This window comes from Nuphar pumila, chromosome 1 (assembly GCF_984573655.1).
Source record: "Nuphar pumila chromosome 1, dmNupPumi1.hap1.1, whole genome shotgun sequence".
NCBI lineage: Eukaryota > Viridiplantae > Streptophyta > Magnoliopsida > Nymphaeales > Nymphaeaceae > Nuphar > Nuphar pumila.
Genome location: NC_143249.1, coordinates 156872554 through 156898315, shown reverse-complemented (window position 1 = coordinate 156898315; position 25762 = coordinate 156872554).

Below are 25762 nucleotides of genomic sequence, written 5' to 3'. Positions count from 1 at the left end.
GCCCTTAATTGCAATTAATTCCTTTTTGAAAGGCCAAATCGTCCAACCTAGAGAGTCACACGATTTTAGCTTTCCAACCAAGAATTTAGGTGCAATTACTTCTTTCTTGAACTCATAAACACCTACTTTGGAAATTTAATTGATTTTCAAATTGACTTTTCAAATCTCAATTTGTAACTCCCTATTAATAGGCAATCAAGAATTAAATCCTTCTTTAAATACCCCACACGATTTTTGAAACTTAACTTTTTCCAAAAACTTTCCACATTTCAATGCATTAATTGCCTCTCTTCTCAAAAAAATTGCCAACTCTAAAATGGCTTCACTTTCTAAAAAAAAAATTAAATCTACCTAGGGAATAAAAGGAATTAAAGGGAAAAACGATTTCTTAAGAGATTAATGCTAACCTAATTCTCAAAACCTACTTAATTAACCTCTAAAAACGGCTAGAAAAGAAAGCCCTAATACATTGAACCTAGACAACCTAATTACACCTACCTAATTGTAATTAAAGCTTACTAAAAAAAATCGACCAAGAGCTCAAGGGGAGCTCTAATGGCTGCCGCCCCACCTTGGGGAAGAAGAAGAACCATACGAAAAAAAAAAAAAATTGTAAATTAACAAAAAGCAATAAAACTGGATAACACTATTTTGATAAAACTAACTTAGAAAATAATACAAATGACTCCTAATTACACAAAAGCTAACAAGAACATCACTATGCTGGAATTAAAAACATATAAATAAAGAAAACTTGATTTTTATAATTTTCAATAATACACTCAAACACAAAAACGAAAAATGATTAAAACAATTAAGTAAATCAATCCTAAAACAATGAAATGACTAACACCAATTGATGCTACTGTCAACACACTAAACACACAGCAAGCAACACGACTTACCACTCTAAACACCCTTTTAACTAAAATGTAAAGATCGGCTAGAATATCTCTAGCCGATTTTTTTTTCTTTTTTCAAAAATAAAAACAAAACAAGACACAAGCACACCCCACGAATAAAATAAACTAAAATGAAATTTTTGAATGAGATTTTCAGCAAAACAACACAGTACACATGCTGGACAAAACAAAAATATCAAAACAAAAAATTTTTTTTTGTGAAAATCAAGAATCGGCTAGAATAAATCTAGCCGATTTTTGGATTTTGCTTTTCAATCAAAATCAAATGCAACCCACACCAAACCGACTAAAATGAATCAAAATGGATTATTTTCTAAATGGATTTTCAGTAGAACAGACCCAAGAACACCTATGAGAATTTTGAAGGATCGGCTAGATGAAAATCTAGCTGATTTAATGAAAAGAATAAAAAATTCTAAAACAAATCGATTTCAACGAATCAACCAAACACATAAACCTAATCTAACGTGCTGGTCTATGCACGAATGCTACTCTAAGGTTGAAACAAAAAGAAAACTAAGAAACACACAGAAAATAACAAAACAAAATCCACACACAAATCGGTTTTATCTAGAAGAGAAGGAAGAAGAAGACCTACCTTTTGGAAGATCCGACGATCGGGAGGATGAAGAACAGCGGACCGTGGCTGGAGGTGGACGTCCTATACAGTTCGAGAATGCTGTATTTCACCACAAACGGCACCTTTTTGCAGCTGCTACACGTTGGAGATCCACCGACGATGGAGTGTGAGCCGATTCTCGATCGGAGGATGTAGAAAGCCGGATGGAGGTTGGGCCGGCTCACCTTGGTGGTTTGTTGCGCACTCTCGCCCAAGGTTAATGGTCTTCACCTCTGCTACACCTGCAAAAGTACATAAAAGGGGTGAAAAGACAGCAAGGAACAAGAAAGAAATGAAAAGAAACAAAAGAAAGCTCGAAAATATGCTTGAAAATCAAGCATAGGTCAATCTTCAATGGCCAACACGTGGGGGAGATGGAGAGGAAGGAGCTGCTGCTGTAGAGTCACTGTAGGGGGCATCCAAACACAGCCAAAGACGCCTAGGGCTTCTCTAAAAAGTATATTTATACTTTTTGGAATTTGCAAAAACACTGTTATAAAAAATATATTTTCTAGGCGCCTCTTTCTGGGGGGTTTTCAAAAAACTTTTTGAAATGGATATGGATAGGCGTGTGGGTTGGGTTTTGGGCTTTCTAAGAGTTGATCCAAGGTCCACTTAACCTAAATGGGTCGGATATGGATCTGATCCATCTCGAAATCCATGCCCAAACACTGAAATAGTCATAACTCTCTCATTTTAACTCCGATTTTTCTGAAATTCAAACCATAGCCCCTTACTATCAAAACACATCTAAACATGGGTTTAAAACCTTAAACTTGATACAAAATGCATGAAAAACTTGTTTACATGATGTGCATTTCATGCATCATCAAATACCCCCATGCTTGAATGTTTGTTAGTCCCTTAACAAACCCTAATTATGATATGCAACGAAGACAAGAAATGCTAAGCATGAATGCATAATACTAACTCACTTTCGTAGGAATCACGGTTGCATTTAGCGTATGCAACAAGCCCTTTAAACCCCTAGCTTCCACTAGTGGACGAGTAAGGTCTCGTGAGGGTTTGCAGCGATGCTACCCACAAACATCAATGAAATGCGAGGATGATTTTTCAAAAATATGAGGCTCTTAATAATGCAGTTGGAACAAATATTTCATGTACTTGACATTCTCAAAACAAGTTTAAAAATCTCATGCCGCCACAGTAAAAATTTTTTTTCTTCACTTTTCTAATATTGTAGCTAGTTCATGATTTTTCTCTGAAGGTCAAGTATTCTCACGTTTTACTCATTTATTCTCACTTGTATATTTTCTGTACAGTAATACACATATATGCCTAAGCAATGAAAATTTTCTCATTCAGCACATTCTTTTCTTTCATTTTCACTCTTTTTTTAACTTTTGATCTCTTGTGCATTCTTCTCATATGAGCACTATTTCGAATAGTCAGTTTTCGTGACCCGTGTAGCGAGCTTTGGGTCAGTGACTCCCAAGTCGGCCGACCTTAGGGCACTAGATACAGAGTATCCCTCGGACTTAATTGCTCAAGTCACTAGACCTTCTATTCTAATAGTTTACGTATAGTCTTCCTCTCGTCATGTGCAATGTCTCTATCTCTTAGGTTTTCTATGCAGTCCATGTAACAAGCTTTCGAACCGGTGGCTCCCAAACCAGCTGGCTTTGGGGCACCAGGTGTAAAACACCCTTCAGATTCTACTTACTCGAACTACAAAGGCCACAGATATCGACTTAGACAAGAAGATGATCTCCTTCGTTATCCTTTTCGTTAAGATACTCAAACACTTCATCTCGTGTCTGAGTTCCACTACTAGGATTCACGAAGACATCAACAACTAAACGTAGCTCTATTCTTTTAAACTCATTTTTCAAACACATCTTTCCATTGCTTATTTCTTTTAGAAAACATACTGTGCATACTTATACTAAAGTGATTCAAAATTTTCTAACAATCAAATACTATCTTTTCTTTGAATTTTCTCATGAATAACTACTCTATTTGACTCAGTTCAGAAAATAAAATTTTTATGGGGCTTAAAAATTTATAAACTGTTAGACTATGCCAAAAACAATCATATATGCTACACTTTGTTCTCAAATGCCTACTTTGATTACCAGTCAGAAAAAAATATTTTGACATTTTTGTGTGCATGCATCTAAACCACCCCCCCATGCTTGAATGACACTGTCCCTAGTGGCATACAAAATGAATCAAAATGTAATGCAAATGCACACTAAGAGACACTAACAAAAATATGGGAGAAAGGATAGATACAACCTGATTTGTTCTGAGCTTCTGAAGTTGATTTTCATCTGATCCTTGAATTCTTTGAAAACTCTTCTCTGTACCTGGTAATTGATACACTAAATGTTCAGTTCATCCTGCATACATCAAAACACAAATTAGCACATGTGAAATGAAATACTAAATAAATAAAAACTCTGAAATGAAAAAGAAATAATGTACATATGATACATCCCTCTGGTCGAATCCTCATGCCTTCGTGAGATGCACTATCTCACACTCACCATCCTGCAAGGCATCTGAAATGAAGGGCTTCAGTCTTTGCCCATTTACCTTGAATGTACCTTGGGTCATAGGATCAAATAATGTCACTGCTCTATGGGGAAATACTTCTTTCACGATGTAAGGACCTGTCCATCTCGATCTTAACTTCCCTGGGAATAAATGTAAACGAGAATTGTATAGCCACACTTTCTGATCTGGCTCAAACACTTTTCTGACAATATGCTTATCATGAAATGCTTTTGTGCGAGCTTTGTATAATTTGGCATTCTCATATGCATCATTCCTGAGTTCCTCTAATTCTGAGAGCTGCAGTGCTCTCTCTTTGCCAGCTTGGGTGAGGTCAAAATTCAATTTCTTGATAGCCCAATACGCTCTATGCTCTAGCTCGACAGGAAGATGGCATGCTTTCCCGAATACAATGCGATACGGGGACATGCCAATGGGAGTCTTAAATGCAGTTCTATATGCCCAAAGTGCATCATCTAAGCGCTGGGACCAATCCTTGCGGTCCGGACGAACTGTCTTTTCTAAAATTCGCTTAATCTCCTTATTGGACACTTCAACCTGTCCACTAGTCGGCGGATGATATGGAGTGGTGAATCTATGATTGACAGAATATCTTCTCAACAGAGAAGCTATCTGTATATTCCTAAAATGCTTGCCACCATCGCTAATCATCTCACGTGGCACCCCAAAACGACTGAAAATGTTGTGCTTAACGAACTTAAGCACTACTCTGTGATCGTTGGTCTTGGTTGCCACAGCCTCGACCCACTTGGACACATAATCAACCGCCACCAGAATGTATAAATTTCTGAAGAAAGGCGGAAATGGTCTCATAAAATCAATGCCCCAAACATCAAAAATGTCGACTATCAAAATCGGAAGCAAGGGCATCATGTCCCTCTTGGACATGTTCCCAATTTGCTGACATCGCAGGCATCGCCTACAGAACTCATGAGCATCCCTGTGGAGTGTGGGCCAATAAAATCCTGACTGCAAAACCTTTGCAGCCGTTTTCCTACTGCTAAAATGCCCTCCACAGGATAATGAATGGGAAAAATTCAAAATGGACTGGTACTCCTCCTCTGGAACACATCTCCTAATAATCTGGTCAGCACAGTATTTGAACAACTCTGGTTCATCCCAATAATAGTGCCTCACCTGAGATAGGAATCTCTCACGCTCATTCTTGTTCCAATGCTCAGGTATCTGCCTCGAAACCAGATAGTTCACAATATCTGCAAACCAGGGTAACTGCGATGTACTGACTGACATGATCTGCTCGTCGGGGAAAGAATCACTGATCAGCTTCTGATCCTGCGTGGTCTCCACGATCAGTTTGGAAAGATGGTCTGCTACTACATTCTCACTTCCCTTCTTATCTCGAATCTCGAGATCAAACTCCTGTAGTAGCAGGACCCAACGAATCAATCTCAGTTTGGTGTCTTTCTTATTCAACAAATATTTCAATGCAGAATGGTCAGAATAGACAACCACCTTCGAACCGAGTAAATAGGACCTAAATTTATCCAATGCGAAAACTACCACAAGTAGTTCCTTCTCTGTCGTAGTATAATTCATCTGGGCATCAGACAGAGTTCTACTCGCATAATAGATCACATAGGGTTTCCTATCAATGCGTTGTCCTAAAATAGCCCCCATAGCGTAATCAGATGCATTGCACATAATCTCAAATGGGAGAGTCCAATCTGAAGGTCTCAAAATAGGTGCAGTAATCAAGGCCTCTTTGAGAATCTCAAAGGCCTTCATACAATCCTCACCGAAAACAAAGGGCTGGTCTTTCTCCAATAACATGCAAAGCGGTCGAGAGATTTTGCTGAAATCTTTTATGAACCGCCTGTAAAAACCCGCATGCCCTAAAAATGATCGAATCTGCCTCACAGAGGTGGGTGGAGTCAAACGGGAAATGGATTCCACCTTCGCTCTGTCAACCTCAATACCACGCTTGGACACAATGTGTCCTAGCACAATCCCCTCCTGGACCATAAAATGGCTCTTTTCCCAACTCAGGACGAGATTGGTCTCCACACACCTACTCAGTACTCGAGCAAGTTTTTGGAGGCAATCTTCAAAAGAAGAGCCATACACCGAAAAGTCATCCATAAAAACTTCCATCACATCATCAATCATGTCCGAGAAGATAGCAAGCATGCACCTCTGAAAAGTAGCCGGGGCATTACAGAGCCCAAAAGGCATACGTCTAAATGCGAAGGTGCCATAAGGACATGTAAATGTGGTCTTCTCCTGGTCGTCAGGATGAACAACTACCTGATTGTATCCTGAATATCCATCTAGAAAGCAGTAGTAGCTCTGTCCTGCGAGTCTCTCTAAGATCTGATCAATGAATGGCAATGGGAAATGATCTTTCTTAGTTGCCACATTCAGCTTCCTATAATCGATGCAGACTCGCCATCCTGTAGTGGTCCTCATCGGAATTCTCTCACCCTTCTCGTTCTCAACCACAGTGAGTCCTGACTTCTTCGGCACAACCTGAATCGGACTGACCCACTGGCTATCAGAAATAGGGTAAATGATTCCGGCATCCAACCACTTCACCACCTCTTTCTTTATCACTTCCTTCATGTTGGGATTTAGCCTTCTCTGCATATCCCTAAATGGCTTGACTTCCTCATCACAATGGATTCTATGCATGCAGAATGAAGGATCAATCCCTTTCAGATCAGCAACTCCCCAGCCAATCGCTGCCTTGTGCTCTCGAAGAATAGTCAGCAATCTCTGTTCCTGCTCCTCAGTGAGCAAAGACGAGATGATCACAGGCAGAGTCTCCTCATCTCCGAGATATGCATACTTGAGTGAATCCGGTAAGGGTTTCAACTCAAGTTTCGGAGGTGACTCGATCGAAGACTTGGCAGAGGTCTCAGCAAGTGGCGGAAGAGGCTCCCTGACCGCTCCCCAAGGTAGTCTATCTGACGACACTCTAGACACATCTACACTATCTACACCGCTATTCTTCTCTATATGGTACAAATCTAAAGAATCCTCAGTAAGGTACAACTTGGGCTGCTCCTCCACTAACTCCTATGCAATGTCTACATGAAAGCAGTCCATGTCTCCTGCTGGTCCCATCGCGGCATTGAAAATATTCAGCTTTACCTTCCTATTGCCGAATGAGAGATCCATGGCTCCGGTTCTGCAATTGATACACGCATTGGCAGTTGCCAAGAATGGTCTACCTAAAATAATCGGAGTCTGGTGCTGGCTATCCACTCCTTCCATATCAAGAATAATGAAATCGACTGGAAAATAAAAGTCATCCACCTTAACTAGCACGTCCTCCAAGACACCTCTCGGTACCTTGACGAAACGATCTGCCAGCTGCAGTGTAATCGGAGTCGATCTCATCTCTCTTAGCCCGAAAGAATCAAAGAAATATCCGGGCAGAATGTTCACGCTTGCTCCAAGATCGAGCAATGCGCGTTCTATCCGGATGTTCCCTATAGTACACGCAATGATAGGGGCTTCAGGGTCCTTGAGCTTTGGTGGTGTCTGATGCTGAAGTACTGAACTCACCTGCTCAGTCAGATGGACCCTGTTAGGAACTCGCTCTCTAGATTTACGCTTCTGCGTACATAGTTCCTTCAGGAATTTGGCATATGCCGGCACCTGCTGAATAGCATCGAGCAAAGGTAGGTTGATCTGCACATACTTGAAGATGTCAAGCATGTCCTGGATCTTCGCACCTTGCTTCCCTCTATAACCAGGAGACTCTAATGCTTTGGGATAGGGTGGGGGGGGAATATACTCTGCTGGTTCCTCCTCTTTGTGAGAAGGCTCACTCCTATCCTTCTTCTTCTTCTCTGAGGATGAAGATGATGAAGATGGTGATGGTGATGATGGGGATGGGGATGATGATTGAGCTGACGTAGGTGAAACAATGGTCTCTGGCTCCTCTATCCTCTCTCTACTCTCTCGCTCTCTGCTCTCGACGTGATACTCACGTCCACTCCTCAAGGCCATAACTGATTTAGCCTGCTGCTGTGTCTCAGTATGAAATAGGCCTCCAGTCATCTGGTCCTTACCCTTCGGGTTCATGACAGCCTGACTCGGCAATGTACCCTCGGGTCTCCTACTAATAGCCTCAGCTAACTGTCCCATTTGCGACTCTAACTTCGCAATGGACTGCGTATGCGAGCTCAAAATCTGGCTACACTTCTCGAAGGCGTTCTGATTAGAGGTTTTCACCTCTTGGAATGCCTGGAAAAGTCTCTCCTCAAAAGATGTCTGCAGGGTAGACTCCTGCTGAATCGGGGGAGTGACAGAAGAAGAAGAGGACTGAGCATAGTTCGGTCTTTGAAATGACTGAGTAAAAGATGGCTGCCGAACTGGCTGAGAGGAAGTAGGCATCTGCATGGAAGACTGTGGATTCTTCCATGAAAAATTGGGATGGTTACGCCAACCCGGATTATATGTCGATGAAAATGGGTTATTCAGCGGTCTGACGTAACCCTGAGCTGCCTGAACTTGTTCTTGAACAAATTCAGGGTACTGAGCTGCCGAAGGGCACTCAGTGATCTCGTGTGCCGGACTGGCACAAAGAGTACACACCTGCTGTGTAGTGGATGGTTCTGAGAGAAGCTGGTCCAGCTTCTGAGCAATCATGTCTACCTTGCACTGTAGTGCAGTAGATGGACCAACTTCAAGAACACCAGCTTTCTTCTGAATGCTGGGTGTGGCTCTATCAGATTGAGAGCTCAAAGCATGGTGGAGTGAATTCTTGGCCAATGTATCAAATAGCCTCCATGCTTCGTCCTCGCTCTTCAGCATGAATGTCCCTCCACATGAAGAGTCGATCATCTGACGATTCTTGTCAGACAATCCATCATAGAAGCTCTGCACCAGTTGCCATTTCGGCACCTGATGATGGGAACATTTCCTGAGGAGATCCTTCATTCTCTCCCAGGTCTCATGAAAGCGCTCACCATCTAGCTCTGAGAAGCTAGTGATGGCTCTACGATATTGGTTCGTACGACCAATGGGAAAATATTTCTGAAGAAACTCCTGTTGCAATTGATCCCATGACTCTATTTCTACAGAATCTAAGGACTTTAGCCAATACTTGGCTTTGTCCTTCAATGAAAAGGGGAATAGAGTCAACCTTAAAGCATCATCATCGAAATTCTATATCTTAACAGTAGAACAGATTTCGAGGAATTCATCTAAATGTCGGTAGGGATCCTCATGACTAAGGCCATAAAAGGATAGAAGCATCTGAATAATGCTGGCCTTAATCTCATAATGAGGCGCTCCTACATCGGGTCTCCGAATGCAGGATGCCTGAACATAGTTTGTGGGAATGAAGTATTCCCGCAGAGGGCGTGAAAGAACTGGGGGTGGAGGATCCATGTCAGCCATTGTTGTCGAACTTCGATGAGAATGTAAAATTCTCTCTGGGTTGTCAACAAATGGGTGTAATGGGGTTCCTAGACCTCGTCGCCCCTGCATACACTGGTACTAAGACCAGATGTAAGCAAAACAACCTAAATCTAAAAAAAAAATAACACAGGTACTAAATAAAAATAACACAAAATAAACAACTACTAAACAAATATGCTAAACTAATTATGTTAGAATGATCTAACTAAGTAAATGAAATAACAAATTAAACTACTCTAAAGTACTGAAAAGATAAATACAGGAAATCACAAACTAAGTTTTTCTAAAACCCACCTGTCTAATCGCTCCTTGCAGAATGAATTTCAAGTGAATCCTAGAAAGAACAGAACGTGAATCCTAAATTTACTAACTATGTTAATCCTATATTCACTTACTAATCCTACTAACTAAAAAAAACAACTAATTAACTAACTAAAACAAATTAATAAATCAAACTCTAAGAAATAAAGTAATTAATTCGCTGTTCCCCGACAACGGCGCCAAAATTTGGTTGATATTTTGGAATGCTCTTTTTAAAACAATTATTTTCAATAAAACTTTGGAAAATCGTCAACCAAAAATTTAAAAACCGACTTTCCACAAAGTGGTAAGTACGGGTCGAATCCTCAGGGAACAGGAATTAAACACAATATTTCTATAAAATTTAATTTATTAATGACAAATGTCAACCTACAATTATAAAGTTAATACAACTACAAATAATCACTAAAAGAAAAGTAATCAAGCAATCAGTCTTCTGCTCCACGCCAAGGGTATTTCCGTCTTTTCGCCACTTAGAGAATCTTCTCACTTGGACAATAACCCTGGACAATAAATATGCTTTTCAACCTAAAAATGCAGAAAAATATAAAGTTAGTTTTCTATTCTAACAATGAAAACAATAACTAAAACTATTTCTAATTTTACGAAAATAACAAAACAAATGCTATTTATCAAGCAAAAATTAAATAAAATACTAAATTAATTCTAAAATTAACCAATTTAACTCTACTAATGTTGTATGATGATGATGCAACTCCTAAAATACAGAGATTATTGAAAACAAGTCTAAATTGCCGAAACTAAGAAAATTATGAAACTGCCCCTAACTAGTGTAAAATAGCATTCTGACAGGTTATCGGAAAACCACTGTTTGACAAAGCAAACGAGATCTGATTTTCTCGAAATTTGTTCTGTTCTGCAACTGACAGATTAAACAAACTGACAGTTTTTACAGAATCGAAAAACAGTACCTGGAATTCCAGATATAAGCGTTTCAAATCTGGGAAAAATCAGGATATCGAAGGTCCTGTAATTTAAAAACCAGAAAAAGCGGTTTTCACAAAACGCTTAAAAATCAGACCAAACCAACTCCGAATGAGCTGAAATTTGGTCTGCAGTCAAACAACACGTCTAGCAAGTGAATAGAATAAATTTTTTTGGAAAACACAGAATTTTTGTACAGAAAATAAGGCTGGTGCGACAGGGTAAAAATCTGGTTTTGATTTGAGTGCACTATTCACTATTTGAACTATTTTACTCTCTAAGAATGTAATCTACATGCAATGCAAACTTAATTAATCCTATATAACTGATTATATGCAGATGCTAACTATAATGAAGCTAAATGAACTCTACACGAAATATGACATGCATGTTATGACTATGCACTAAATGAAATACTAATGCAATTACAATCAATACACTAAATAATATAGTTAAATATATGACTAAATGATATATTCTCTATAAACTAACTATACTAACTAACTAATCAACAAACGGTAAACTAACAAACACCAATCAAATCAACAATTAGAAATTTTGGCTAAACAGTTAAAGAGATAACTACATTAGCTAATCTAAAATCGCTATAAGTAAATCAAAAAATTAGGGGACTAAAATGGAGCAATAGGACACGGGTTCGACTAGGACTAGGGTCGGTTGACTCCAATGGACTCGATTTAGGCCTAGCTAAGGGGAATTAACTTGGGTAGGCTCGAGTTAGGTTTGACTCGACTCGGACTAGTATGGGCTCGGCTAGGTTTGGTTTTGGGTTTGACTTAGACTAGAGTTGACTCGACCTAGGCTCGGTTTGAGTTAGGTAGGTTGGGATAGGCTCGGATCAAGCTTGACTCGGGTTAGATCTTGGTCTTGGATTAGACCTATGGTGGACTTAGGTTGACTCGACCTAGACTAATTTGGACTCAGTTTAGGTTTAGCGAAGGTGGGTTCGGTTGACTTAGGATTGGGCTTTGGTCTTAGACTCGACCTAAAGGGGGTGTAGACTAGGGGTTGACTTAGTCAACTAGGTTCGAGTTGACTTAGGTTCAACTAAGCTTGACTCAACTTAGGTTTGACTAGGCTTGAATGGGGTAAGGTAAGCTCAGTTGACTCGACTTGGTTTAGACTAAGGGTTGACTCGAGTTAGGTCTTAGTCTTTGACTAGACTTGGTTAGGGTTGGTCTTGGTCAACTGGGGTCGGTTAGAAGGATAGGCACCCAATAAAAAATCAAAGATAATTTTGGAAATGGAGAAGTCCAAAAATCGTCCTTATTAATGGGGAGTTACAACCTTAATGAGCTTTTAAATCCCATTGAGAAACATGGATCAATGCTATTTCCAAAATTAAGGTGAGAGAAAGCCCTTAATTGCAATTAATTCCTTTTCGAAAGGCCAAATCGTCCAACCTAGATAGTCACACGATTTTAGCTTTCCAACCAAGAATTTAGGTGCAATTACTTCTTTCTTGAACTCATAAACACCTACTTTGGAAATTTAATTGATTTTCAAATTGACTTTTCAAATCTCAATTTGTAACTCCCTATTAATAGGCAATCAAGAATTAAATCCTTCTTTAAATACCCCACACGATTTTTGAAACTTAACTTTTTCCAAAAACTTTCCACATTTCAATGCATTAATTGCCTCTCTTCTCAAAAAAATTGCCAACTCTAAAATGGCTTCACTTTCTAAAAAAAAAATTAAATCTACCTAGGGAATAAAAGGAATTAAAGGGGAAAATGATTTCCTAAGAGATTAATGCTAACCTAATTCTCAAAACCTACTTAATTAACCTCTAAAACGGCTAGAAAAGAAAGCCCTAATACATTGAACCTAAACAACCTAATTACACCTACCTAATTGTAATTAAAGCTTACTAAAAAAAATCGACCAAGAGCTCAAGGGGAGCTCTAATGGCTGCCGCCCACCTTCGGGAAGAAGAAGAACCATACGAAAAAAAAAATAAAAAAAAATTTGTAAATTAACAAAAAGCAATAAAACTGGATAACACTATTTTGATAAAACTAACTTAGAAAATAATACAAATGACTCCTAATTACACAAAAGCTAACAAGAACATCACTATGCTGGAATTAAAAACATATAAATAAAGAAAACTTGATTTTTATAATTTTCAATAATACACTCAAACACAAAAACGAAAAATGATTAAAACAATTAAGTAAATCAATCCTAAAACAATGAAATGACTAACACCAATTGATGCTACTGTCAACATACTAAACACACAGCAAGCAACACGACTTACCACTCTAAACACCCTTTTAACAAAAATGTAAAGATCGACTAGAATATCTCTAGCCGATTTTTTTTTCTTTTTTCAAAAATAAAAACAAAACAAGACACAAGCACACCCCACGAATAAAATAAACTAAAATAAAATTTTTGAATGAGATTTTCAGCAAAACAACACAGTACACATGCTGAACAAAACAAAAATATCAAAACAAATTTTTTTTTTTTGTGAAAATCAAGAATCGGCTAGAATAAATCTAGCCGATTTTTGGATTTTGCTTTTCAATCAAAATCAAATGCAACCCACACCAAACCGACTAAGATGAATCAAAATGGATTATTTTCTAAATGGATTTTCAGTAGAACAGACCCAAGAACACCTATGAGAATTTTGAAGGATCGGCTAGATGAAAATCTAGCCGATTTAATGAAAAGAATAAAAAATTCTAAAACAAATCGATTTCAACGAATCAACCAAACACATAAACCTAATCTAACGTGCTGGTCTATGCACGAATGCTACTCTAAGGTTGAAACAAAAAGAAAACTAAGAAACACACAGAAAATAACAAAACAAAATCCACACACAAATCGGTTTTATCTAGAAGAGAAGGAAGAAGAAGACCTACCTTTTGGAAGATCCGACGACCGGGGGGATGAAGAACAGCGGACCGTGGCTGGAGGTGGACGTCCTATACAATTCGAGAATGTTGTATTTCACCACAAACGGCACCTTTTTGCAGCTGCTACACGTTGGAGATCCACCGACGATGGAGTGTGAGCCGATTCTCGATCGGAGGATGTAGAAAGCCGGATGGAGGTAGGGCCGGCTCACCTTGGTGGTGTGTTGCGCACTCCCGCCCAAGGTTAATGGTCTCCATTTCTGCTACACCTGCAAAAGTACAGAAAAGGGGTGAAAAGACAGCAAGGAACAAGAAAGAAATGAAAAGAAACAAAAGAAAGCTCGAAAATATGCTTGAAAATCAAGCATAGGTCGATCTTCAATGGCCAACACGTGGGGGAGATGGAGAGGAAGGAGCTGCTGCTGTAGAGTCACTGTAGGGGGCGTCCAAACACAGCCAAAGACGCCTAGGGCTTCTCTAAAAAGTATATTTATACTTTTTGGAATTTGCAAAAACACTGTTATAAAAAATATATTTTCTAGGCGCCTCTTTCTAGGGGGTTTTCAGAAAAACTTTTTGAAATGGATATGGATAGGCGTGTGGGTTGGGTTTTGGGCTTTCTAAGAGTTGATCCAAGGTCCACTTAACCTAAATGGGTCGGATATGGATCCGATCTATCTCGAAATCCGTGCCCAAACACTGAAATAGCCATAACTCTCTCATTTTAACTCCGATTTTTCTGAAATTCGAACCATAGCCCCTTACTATCAAAACACATCTAAACATGGGTTTAAAACCTTAAAATTGATACAAAATGCATGAAAAACTTGTTTACATGATGTGCATTTCATGCATCATCAAAATACAATATGATGTTTCTATTATATATATATATATATATATTCTTTTGCTTGTGCTAACTCTGCCTTTTTGTAGGAAATACATGGAAAATGCAGTTTTTTTCTTAGTTTAGAAATTTTTTCAATGATGTAATAGTTAGATGATCATGAGAAACTTTATATTTCAGTCTTAGAATAGAATGCATGAGCATGTACATATCTTCTAAAATTACTTGATTCATGACATTTTCCTCTTTTATTTCCAAAAATTCACAAATGAGAACACGAATGGCATGTGTACTATTTTATAAAAGGTGATTAAATCATAAGTTTACGATTTGCATCAATGGCCATAGTCAGGGTGTGAACAAGACTTAGGATTTTCATCTTTTATGGAATAAACATTGGATCCACACTGAATCTCTTTAAAAAATCATCATATTTTCTAAATATTTTTCTCTTTTATCAGAGTTTAACTTAAAATTAACTCAAAATGTATATTAATGGTCATAGTCAAGATATATTGAGAGTTAATTTCATTTTAAACTCTATAAAGGCAACAAAAATGTGTTTTATTCTTCACTTGAATTTAAATATGATTACTATATAATACATTCAATGACCATAGTCAGGGATGTATTATATCTTTAATCTTATTTTAATTCACTTAAAGAATGAAATATGTTTTCCAAATATTCAATTTTCAAAATTCTTTAATTCATTCATCATTTAGGATAGAATTACACCATTCTTTTTCAAAATCCAAAGTGATAATTCTTCAAATATCTTCTTCACTTCTCAAATCAATTTTCAACTCTTGTAAATTCAAAATCTATTCTCCGATATTAACTTCAATTTCAAAGTCCAATTTGACTTTGGGAATTCAAATTCATTTCTATATTAAAAATTCAATTTCTAATTCAAATCAAATTTCAAAGTTCAATTAAACTTTGAAATTCTAAATTTATTTTCAAGATTCAATTTCAAATTCAATTCAATATTTCGGATTGAATTTCAAAGTTCAATTCAACTTTGAAATCCTAGATTCATCACCTGATTGCAAAAAATCAAGTTTTAAAATCAAGTTTATTCTTTATTTTTCAAAATCTTCCAAGTTCTATCTAAAGATTGAGTCTTGATTCTCAATTCAATTCATTTATCTAAAATCAAGGTTTTGAGATTGATTCTGAATCCCAAAAATCTGATTTCCCCTAAATTCAAAACCACCTGCAAATTCAATCAGAATTTCTCGGATCCAATTCCATTTAGGATTCCAGATTCCAAATTCAACTCCATCTTGAAGACCCGATTTCAAATTCAATTTCATTCTCAAAATCCTTTGGATTTCTCAAAAGTCTAATTCCATTTCTGAATTCTATATGGATTTCCGATCCAATTTTAAATCCAGATTTGAAATCCAAATTCAAGTTCAAATCCATATTTCAAAGAAACCAATCCCATCTAAATTTCTTAAATCCTATCCAACTTTCATTCTGATTTTAAACTTTAAACCTAGAAATTTTATTGTATTTTCAAATTCCATCTTGACTCTCAATTCTAGATCCATTTTTTAAAGTCCATATTCAACTTTCAATTCTTATTTTCTAAACTCCTTTCTTCAAAATTTAGGTTCATCTCAATCTTTGATTATTTCAAAACTCAGGATCTATTCTAAATCTTAAGTTAGAAAATCTAACTTCTCCAAGTTCGTCTTCAACTTTCAAAAACCATTTCTTCACCATATTCTTCATAACTTCAAAATCACTTGGCTAAAATTTCCAAATTTTTAATCAAAAGAGCATACATCTTTTGCATTTACACAAGCATGATTCCTTGTGCATCTTTAGACTTAGAATAAATTCTTAGATAATATTAAGGCAAAGCAAAAAGGCATAAATACGATCCTTGGTTTGATTACCCCTGGTAAAGGCGCCAGGAACAGTCGAACCTCGTACCGACGAGCGAATCCCGTCTCCCAATTTTCCCGCAAATATTTTAAAACGGAGGCAAGTAATCTTTTAAAATCTTTTCAAAAATTAAGGTCAAGTGTGACCTTCGCAAAAGAGTTTCTCTCTCTCTTTCTTTTCTCTTCTCTCTTCTTTTCTGTCTTTCATTTCTCTCTTCAAAAAGGAGAATGAGAGATTGAAAAGGAAAATAGAGAAGGAATACAAATAAGAAAATTTTTGCGATGATCACAGTTTTGGCGACCGTGATGGGACTCGTCTTTATCTGGTTGAATATATGCCTTTTGCTTTGCCTTAATATTATCTAAGTCTTTATTCTTCAAATGTCAGCTTTATTTCCATGCAAACCTTAGGAGCCTAGATTCTGTCCTAGCTGACATAATGCATATAGGATCTAAGTATGGTTTGGAAGGACTATATTAAGGAGATTGTTCTATGTTCACATTAGACTTAGGTTTGAAATACAACTCTCCTCAATTTTAGGGATTGAATGCAAACAATGTATGCAAGTGTATGCTTCTCTTCATTTAAATTCTATCTCTTTAGGACTTGCATTAGAGCCATCTGATTTCTTGCATTTGAACATGTTTTTGAAAACATCCCTACCTATATTGTCCCGGTCTTCACGTTGTTGGGCTGTCTCACTGAACCATAGTTCGGGAAAGAGCCTCACAACTGGACCACTTATTTAGGTTAGCACCCCCCTACCACGTACCTAAGGGCCATAGTCCGAGGTATATCGGTAGGTGCTTAAGGATGTTGGGAAGCCATTACCTTAGAACCGAAGAAATATTTTATATGCCATGTACTTCGAGCTTCGGCTTGAGTATATCGGTATACCTTGATTGGAATCAGATGATCTAAATCTTAGAGTTAGGATTAAGGTCATATCAGCCATTTCAAATATTGCATTTAGAGTCAGCTTTAGGGAGTGTTGTTTGTGCATCCTTGTTTATACATCTGTGATTGTGATATTTTATATTTTCCAAAACCCTAGGTATATATTATTCAAAATTTCCTCTTTGTTTTTAAAAACCAGGTGTATTTTCCTTTTCTTCTTCTGATTTCTTCAAATTCTTCTGATCCTGCCTGCAAATTCTTCAAATTTTAAATCTTTACCATTTATTCTCAAATTCATTTTTCCTCCTATCTTTCCAATGTATCTTCTAATTCTATTTTTCTTGTTTATCTTTTCATAAATGAAATCTATTTTCGTCAAGAGATATCCCTTTCAAAATAACATTTTTCTTCGTGTTTTAGTTGTTTATTTCCCCTCAGGAAGTAACAACGCAATTGTCATGAATTTTGTGACGACTCAATTCCTAGTAATGGGATATCATTTTTCAACCTATCCAACCTGATTCCTCCTCTTGTCAAAACTTCTCCCAAAAATTTTTTAGTCTAAAACCTCCACTTTTCTCTGCAAAAAGCATTGGTATTCAAATATGGTTCAGACGAGGACAGGAAAGGAGACTTTTCAGCAATACAGCGACAGTGAAATAGAAGGAATGAACTCTCCTAGGTCATTCGGAGGACAGAGCCAGGACAAAGGAGATGATGTTGATCCAGTTATCTACGGTTTGTTTCAGAAAATGATGGCCAAGATGGTGTCAGAGCAGGTCGAGATTAATCTAAAAAGGGCAGTCCCTAAGAGCAAACTGAAAAAGAAGGTTGTGAAAAAGCACATCAGGATCATAAAAAAGAAGATGCAGCCAGACAGTACTTCTGAGGGGACAGAATCAGATGAAGAAGAATCAGAAGAAGAAGAACAGTCCGTGTTCAGCCAGACTCCTCTGCGGCAGTTTGCAAAGATAGCCGTTGAAGAGCCCGAATCTGTCAACAAGCCCAAGTCTGGGATTCCAGTAGAGGACCCGATGCGTGAGCAATTGAAGGAGATGACTCGAGCAATCAAGGACATTCAAGCCAAGAGTAAGGGCAAGCGGACCTACACTGGCGAGGATTTCTACAATGGCCTAGATGGGGATGATAACCTGGAGAATCTTCTGCGCAAATTCTTCAAGTTTGACGAAACTGGCAATCCTAAGGCTCACCTAGCCACCTTTTATGCAGAATGTTGCCGTTTCAGAAAGGACAACAGACCTCTGTTCATTTGCTTTCCCCGCAGTCTAGAGGGTATAGCGATCACGTGGTATGCCGACCACATCAATCCTATCGAACTACGAGAGTTCGATAAGGTGGTAAATTTGTTCATTTAGCGCTTCTTATTCAACACTGAGGCTTCACCTACACTCAATCACCTTTACAACCTAAAGCAGAATGAAAATGAAAAGGCCGGAGAATTCATCCACAGGTGGAGAAGCACCTGCAACAAAATGAAGGTTCCTATTCCCGAAGAACATGCACTGCAGATGATCCTTAATAATTTTTCTCAATCCCTAAGGAGCCTCATCGCCACTTCCCCGACGAAATCCTTCATTAAATTGATTAAGCAAGCCGAATGGCTCGAGGCAGGAATAGAAAATGGGCTCTACGAGGGCATGCCTTTGGTCAAGAATATCCAAAACCAGAAGAAGAAGGCGCAGTTCACTCATTCAGCTGATACCTCCAGCAACAATCATGGCAGTAGCAGCAGGGGAAACAGAAATAACAGTGGCAGTGGCCCGAGAGTAGATCAGAACAAGGGGCAGAAGGAAATGTCCTTTAAGAGCAATGACAAACCACTTCTGACTGGCCTCCAACAACAGAGGATCTTCAAGAGAAGCCCAAGTACATCAAATGGGAGAAAGATCGAATCTTCACTCCTTTAGATCAGTCTTTGGAAACAATTTTGGAGTACATGTTTAAACCATGGGATGATCAAACTCCCTAAAGTCGTTGATCTTCCCGTAATCTTGAAAACCAATTCTGCAAGTTTCATAGGACGACGGGGCATGATACAGAGCACTGCTTCGTCCTCAAGCATATGATACAAGACTGCATTGATAGGAATCTTTTGGTGGAGGACGAGGAAGAAAAGGACCCAGCAGTCCTGACCGAGCCATTTCCGGACCACTCAAAGAATTGAGGATACCAAAGTTTTTTTTACTGTCATTCCTTTTTGTCAGTCGTCTTGTAGGGGCAAGTCAGCCCAGTCTTTTATAAACCATTTTCGTCAAAGTACTTGTAAATATTCAGTTTTGTTATCAACCTTTGCTTATCAAAGAAATGTCAATTTTCTTTATATCTTTGATATCCAATACTTCTTTCTTGTACCATACTGGGGCATTAAATTCCTGTTCTTTTCAGAATGAGGGACAATCCTGACATCATTCATGAGAGAAATGATATTACCTATGAGGGTTTTTTAAAAATCATGAAATTTTAAAAGTTTCTGCAAAATCTTTGTTATGATAACCAAAAAGTTCAAATATTTTTTATCCAACCTTTGTCAAAAATCAAACCTCGTGTTGATCTTCTTTTCTAAAATTTGTTTTGAACCATTGTCTTCAAAAATCAACCCTTGTGTTGATCTTATTTTCCAAAATTGGTTTCGAACCATTGATCAAACCTGTTGTTGATCTTCTTTTTTAAAAAGTAGGTTCTCAAACTGTTGCCTTCAAAAAATTGACCCTCATGATGATCTCTCGTGTTGATTTCCTTTCAAAGATCAACTCTCGCGCTGATCATTCTTCTTGCGGCGGATCTTCTTCCCAAAAATGATTTCTCACTTATCTTTCAAATGAACATTTTCCTTTCAAAATTCCATATGCAGGCAGGATCAGACAAACTCATTTTTCTCAAATCTCATAAATTTTCAGTTAATCTTATTATCTTTATTAGTTTCATTCATTTTATTCATATTTTTATCAAGTTTACATCAATTTTATCAAGTTTTATCAATTTTTCCTCAATTTTATTAAATTTTATCAACTTTTTACCCTTTCAGGTTAAGGGATAAACCTGATGGCTCTTTTCCATGAGGTATTTCCTTTCCCCTTTCCCCCCCCCCCCCTCAGGTTAAGGGATAAACCTGACCCTCGTTCTTTGAGGTGTTCCCATTCAGGATAAGGGATAATCCTGAGACCCCTCATAGAAGCACCGACGCTACCTGTGAGAATTATTTTCTAAAATAAATTTTCAATAAATTTCTCTAAATTCTTCTCCATTTTTATAAATTTTATTCTAAATTTTCCCTTCAGGATAAGGGTTAAACCTGAACCTCAACATTCGAGGTATTCTTTTTTTTCCCTTTCAGGTTAAGGGATAAACCTGAACCTCATCCTGCGAGGTCATTCTTTCTTCAGGATAAGGGATAATCCTGAAGTCTTTTATCATCAATTTTTCATCAAATTTTTATCAATTTTTCACCAGACTTTCGTCAGTCTTCATCAATTTTTATTCTTCGTCAATTTTTATCAATTTTATTGATGCTTTGTCAATCTTTATCAATCTCTTTATTTATTTTTATCAACTTTTATCGATTTTGTCAATTTATTTCCTTCTTCCCCTTCAAGATAAGGGATAATCCTAAAAACATCGACAATCATTTTTGCTCAATTCTCAAATATCTTAGAATGTCGGTCTCCTTTCCAACTCTCAGTCAGAAAGTCCAGTGCTCGTGCTGGCCCATTTCAAAACCTAGTGCTCATGATGGTACATTTTGCAAAACCCAGTGCTCGTGCTGGTACATTTTCAAAAACCCAACACTCGTACTGGCATATCTTTCAAAATCCAGTACTCATACTAGTGCGATTTCAAAATCCACTGCTCGTACTGGTATGCCTAGCGCTCGTGCTAGTGTCTGGCTGATTGATTAGTTGGCCCCCCAGGTTCAGTCTTTGCACTAACCATTCATCAAAAATTCCAAGGTTTTAATTTCAATTTCGACCTTTGGGTCATCCAATTCTCAATTTCAAGCCTTCGGGTTACAATTTCATCGATATCTATCATTTTTAAGCCTTCGGGTTACAATTTCATCAATATCTATCATTTTCAAGCCTTCAGTTTACAATTTCATCAAATATTCATCATTTTCAAACCTTTGGGTCACAACTCTATCAATGTCAATCATTTTTACCATCAAATCCTACTTTCGAGATGGTCGAACAATCAAAATCTTGCTTTCGAGCTGGTCAAACAATCAAAATCCTACTTTCGAGTTGGTCGGTCAATCAAAATTCTGCTTTCGAGCTGGTCGAAAAATCAAAATTATGCTTTCGAGCTGGTCAAACAATCAAAATCCTATTTTTGGGCTGGTCGGTCAATCAAAATCCTGCTTTCGAGTTGGTCAAACAATCAAAATCCTGCTTTCGAGCTGGTCGAACAAAAAATCCTGCTTTCGATCTGGTCGAACAAAAAAATCCTGCTTTCAAGTTGATCGAACAATCAAAATCTTGCTTTCGAGCTGGTTGAACAATCAAAATCCTGCTTTCGAGCTGGTACTTCCAAAAAATCTTGCTTTTGAGCTGGTCGAACAATTAAAATCCTGCTTTCGAGCTAGACGAACGATCAAAATCCTGCTTTTGAGCTAGTACTTCCATCAAAATCCTGCTTTCGAGCTGGTACTTCCAAAAAATCCTGCTTTCGAGCTGGTCGAACAAAAAATCCTACTTTCAAGCTGGTCGAACAATCAAAATCATGCTTTCGAGCTGATACTTCCATCAAAATCCTGCTTTTGAGCTGGTATTTCAATCAAAATCTTGCTTTCGAGCTGGTACTTTAATCAAAATCCTGCTTTCAAGCTGGTACTTCCAAAAAATCCTGCTTTCGAGCTGGTCGAACAATCAAAATTCTGCTTTCGAGTTGGTCGAATAATCAAAATCCTGCTTTCGAGCTGATCGGTCAATCAAAATCCTGCTTTCGAGTTGGTCGAACAATCAAAATCCTGCTTTCGAGCTGGTCGGCCAATCAAAATCCTACTTTCGAGCTGGTACTTTATTCAAAATCCTGCTTTCGAGCTGGTCGAACAAAAAATCCTGCTTTCGAGTTGGTCGAACAAAAAATCCTGCTTTCAAGCTGGTACTTCCAAAAAATCCTGCTTTCGAGCTGGTCGAACAATCAAAATTTTGCTTTTGAGCTAGTCGAACAATCAAAATCCTGCTTTCGAGTTGGTCGGTCAATCAAAATCCTTCTTTCGAGCTAGTCGAATAATCAAAATCTTGCTTTCGAGCTGGTCGGTCAATCAAAATTCTGCTTTCGAGCTGGTACTTTATTCAAAATCCTGCTTTCGAGCTTGTTGAACAAAAAATCCTGCTTTTGAGCTAGTCGAACAAAAAAATCCTACTTTCGAGTTGGTCGAATAATCAAAATCCTGCATTTGAGCTGGTACTTCCATCAAAATCCTGCTTTTGAGCTGGTACTTCCAAAAAATCCTGCTTTCGAGCTGGTCGAACAATCAAAATCCTGCTTTCGAGCTGGTACTTCCATCAAATCCTGCTTTCGAGCTAGTACTTCCATCAAAATTCTGCTTTCGAGCTGGTACTTCCAAAAAATCCTGCTTTCGAGCTGGTCGAACAAAAAATCCTGCTTTTGAGCTGGTCGAACAATCAAAATCTTGCTTTCGAGCTGGTCGGTCAAACAAAACTCTGCTTTCAAGCTGGTATTCCAAAAATGAAATCCAGTTTTGCTGGTAAAAAAATTGCCAAAAACCTCATGTTTGTTTCATTTTCTCAAAATTTCAGCTCGAGGTCATATCAAAATCTATATTGAGTGATTATTTCATAAAGGATTCTTGAAAACTTTGCCAATTTGCTAAAAATATTTGTTGATTCCAATATTCTTACTGCACAAAAGAATCACCTCAGATTATCTCTAGTATTCTTTCCAAAAAGGTGAAACTTTTTGCGAAAAGGGATAAAATTCAGAACTTTTTCCAGTTGATCTACCAAAAGGATGAAAGAAATATCTTCGGTATGATTAGCGAAAGAAATATTCAATGATGTTGAAAAGCTAGAAGCGAATCGATATTGATCATAGCTATGGCGTATGTTTTGGTATGACTTTCTGGCTATCAGGCAGTGAAAATATCCTGAGCTATAAAAGAATCCACTCAATCCATATTTCTTTATTCATTTGTTATCATCGCAAAATTTTACTTTTACAAGTCAAACTGACCTTTGAAAAGTTTTTGAAAATAACTCGCCTCCGTTTTAAAATGCGGGAAAATTCCGTAGAATGGGACTCACCTGTCGGTACGAGGTTCAACCGTTCCTGCCACCTTTAACAGGGGTAATTGAACCAAGGATCAATCTTATGCTCTACTCTATTCAACTTGTCTAAATCATATTCTAATTTCTAAATGCACATAGAATCAGGCATGTGCTATGAATTTTCAGAAAATGCACATTTGAAAACATGATGTTTGCTTTGAATGATTGAAATATTCAGAAAATGTAAATCTTGAAAATGATATCACATGACAAATCGTGAATTGGGATTTGAAATATACTTCTGAGAGAAATAAAAATCGATTTTGAGAAATCCTTGACATTTAGTGAAAATCGATTCTGAGAGACTTGGTTTCTCTAAATTCAAACTTGGAAATTGAAATTCTAACTTAGAAAATTTGAATTTGGAACTTGGGAAATACTTGAAATATCCTTTGAAATTCAATGTCTTTGGGAAAATCGATTTTGCTATAAGACTTAGGAGATTTTGAGGAATTCAATTTCCTTGACTTGGATTTTGAATTGGAGTTGACAAATGCATGAAATGAATGAATATGGATTTGAGGAATTGAGAAATACTTTTTGTATTTTTGAGAAATGCAGTGCATTTTGAAGTTAGCCTAAGAGTGTAGGCTGAATGTGGCTAATGTGAAGATCATAAATCTAAGTATCATTCGTATTCTGACTATGGCCATAAATACAAATTCCACCAAGTTTATAAACTTCATAAAAGCTAGTGTATGTGCCATTCATGTAGACCATGGTGAATTTGTAAAAATATGCATGAATCATCATCCATCACACATTAACATTATAAAAAAAAATAAACTATATGCAATGTTGCCTAAGCTAAGCAGGAAATGTAAATTCTTATTCCAAAGTTTAATTACAAGTTACATCACTATTGAAATTTAAATACATGAAAAATAAAGTCTTCAATGTACCTGCAAAACTAGAAAACTTGGTTAATGAAAATATGTTGGCTTTTCTATATTTATCCAACAATATCAGGAAATTATTGAATTTTGCTAGATATAAGCCTTTTCCTTGATTCCCTTAAATAAAAATGATAAAGTATGAAATAAAATTGAATAAATATGAAAGAGAAGATATGAAATTTCGAAATTGGGGTTAAAATGACCAAAATACCCCTAATAACAAGACTATGGCCTTGAAATTAGGGTTTTTAGAAAGATATTTTGATAAAATGCAAGTTTTGAAATTTAAATGGAATAAACTCAAACCAAATATGCTATGACATGATTAAAAATATGAAATTAGGGTTAGGAATTTCGAAATTTAGGTCAAATGACCAAATTGCCCCCGATAGCAAGACTATGGCCTTGAAATCAGGGTTTTTAGAAATAGATTTTTGGTAAAAATTTGGGTTTTATGACCTAAATGAAATCAAATAACTACAAAATTAAACCTAAAGTATACTAAGATGCTTATGAACATAATAAAACCCTAAAACCATATGCTTATGCACAAAAATCCAATAATATCACAAATTTTGTGATTTTTGCAGTGTTTTTGGATCTTTCAAGAACCCGGTTTTGCAATTTGCTTAATTCAGCCATCAAATGGATTCCAAAATCCATAAAAATCGGTACCTGCACTTTTTATAACCCTAATGTCGAATTGAAATTATAAAAATATTTTTTTGACATTAAATTAATCCGAAAATTGCATTAAACCCTAAAAATATGTATTTTTGACCTAGTTCACCAACCAGTTTCAGTCCAAGACCCGAACCAGGGGTCAAATCTCCATGGAAATTTATGAAATTTTACAGAGACTAACGAGGAAGGAAAACAGAGATTTCCCAATTTACAGATCGGAAAAATCATCTCTGGTTAGGGAGAAACCCTTCCGGCAATCTGAGCTAAAATATATCACTCTTAACAGGGATTAAAACAGCTATTCCAGATTGAAAATACAGACATAAATAGCAATCCTAAACAAAAATATTTGAAATTTTAGTGGTGAATAGTAGACAGAAAAATAACAATACTCACTTTTTACAGATCTAGAATTGGATCTGTGGTTTGGGATTTATGACTAACACAAGTCTGATTAGGGTTTTGGTAAACCCTAACGAGTTTTAAATTTAAAAACCGATTCTCTAAATAACAAAAAATACTAAACAGTGATCAAAAAATCCGAAAATTTCACAGCAGACAGATCTACTCAATGTGAATCCATATCACTTTACAGAT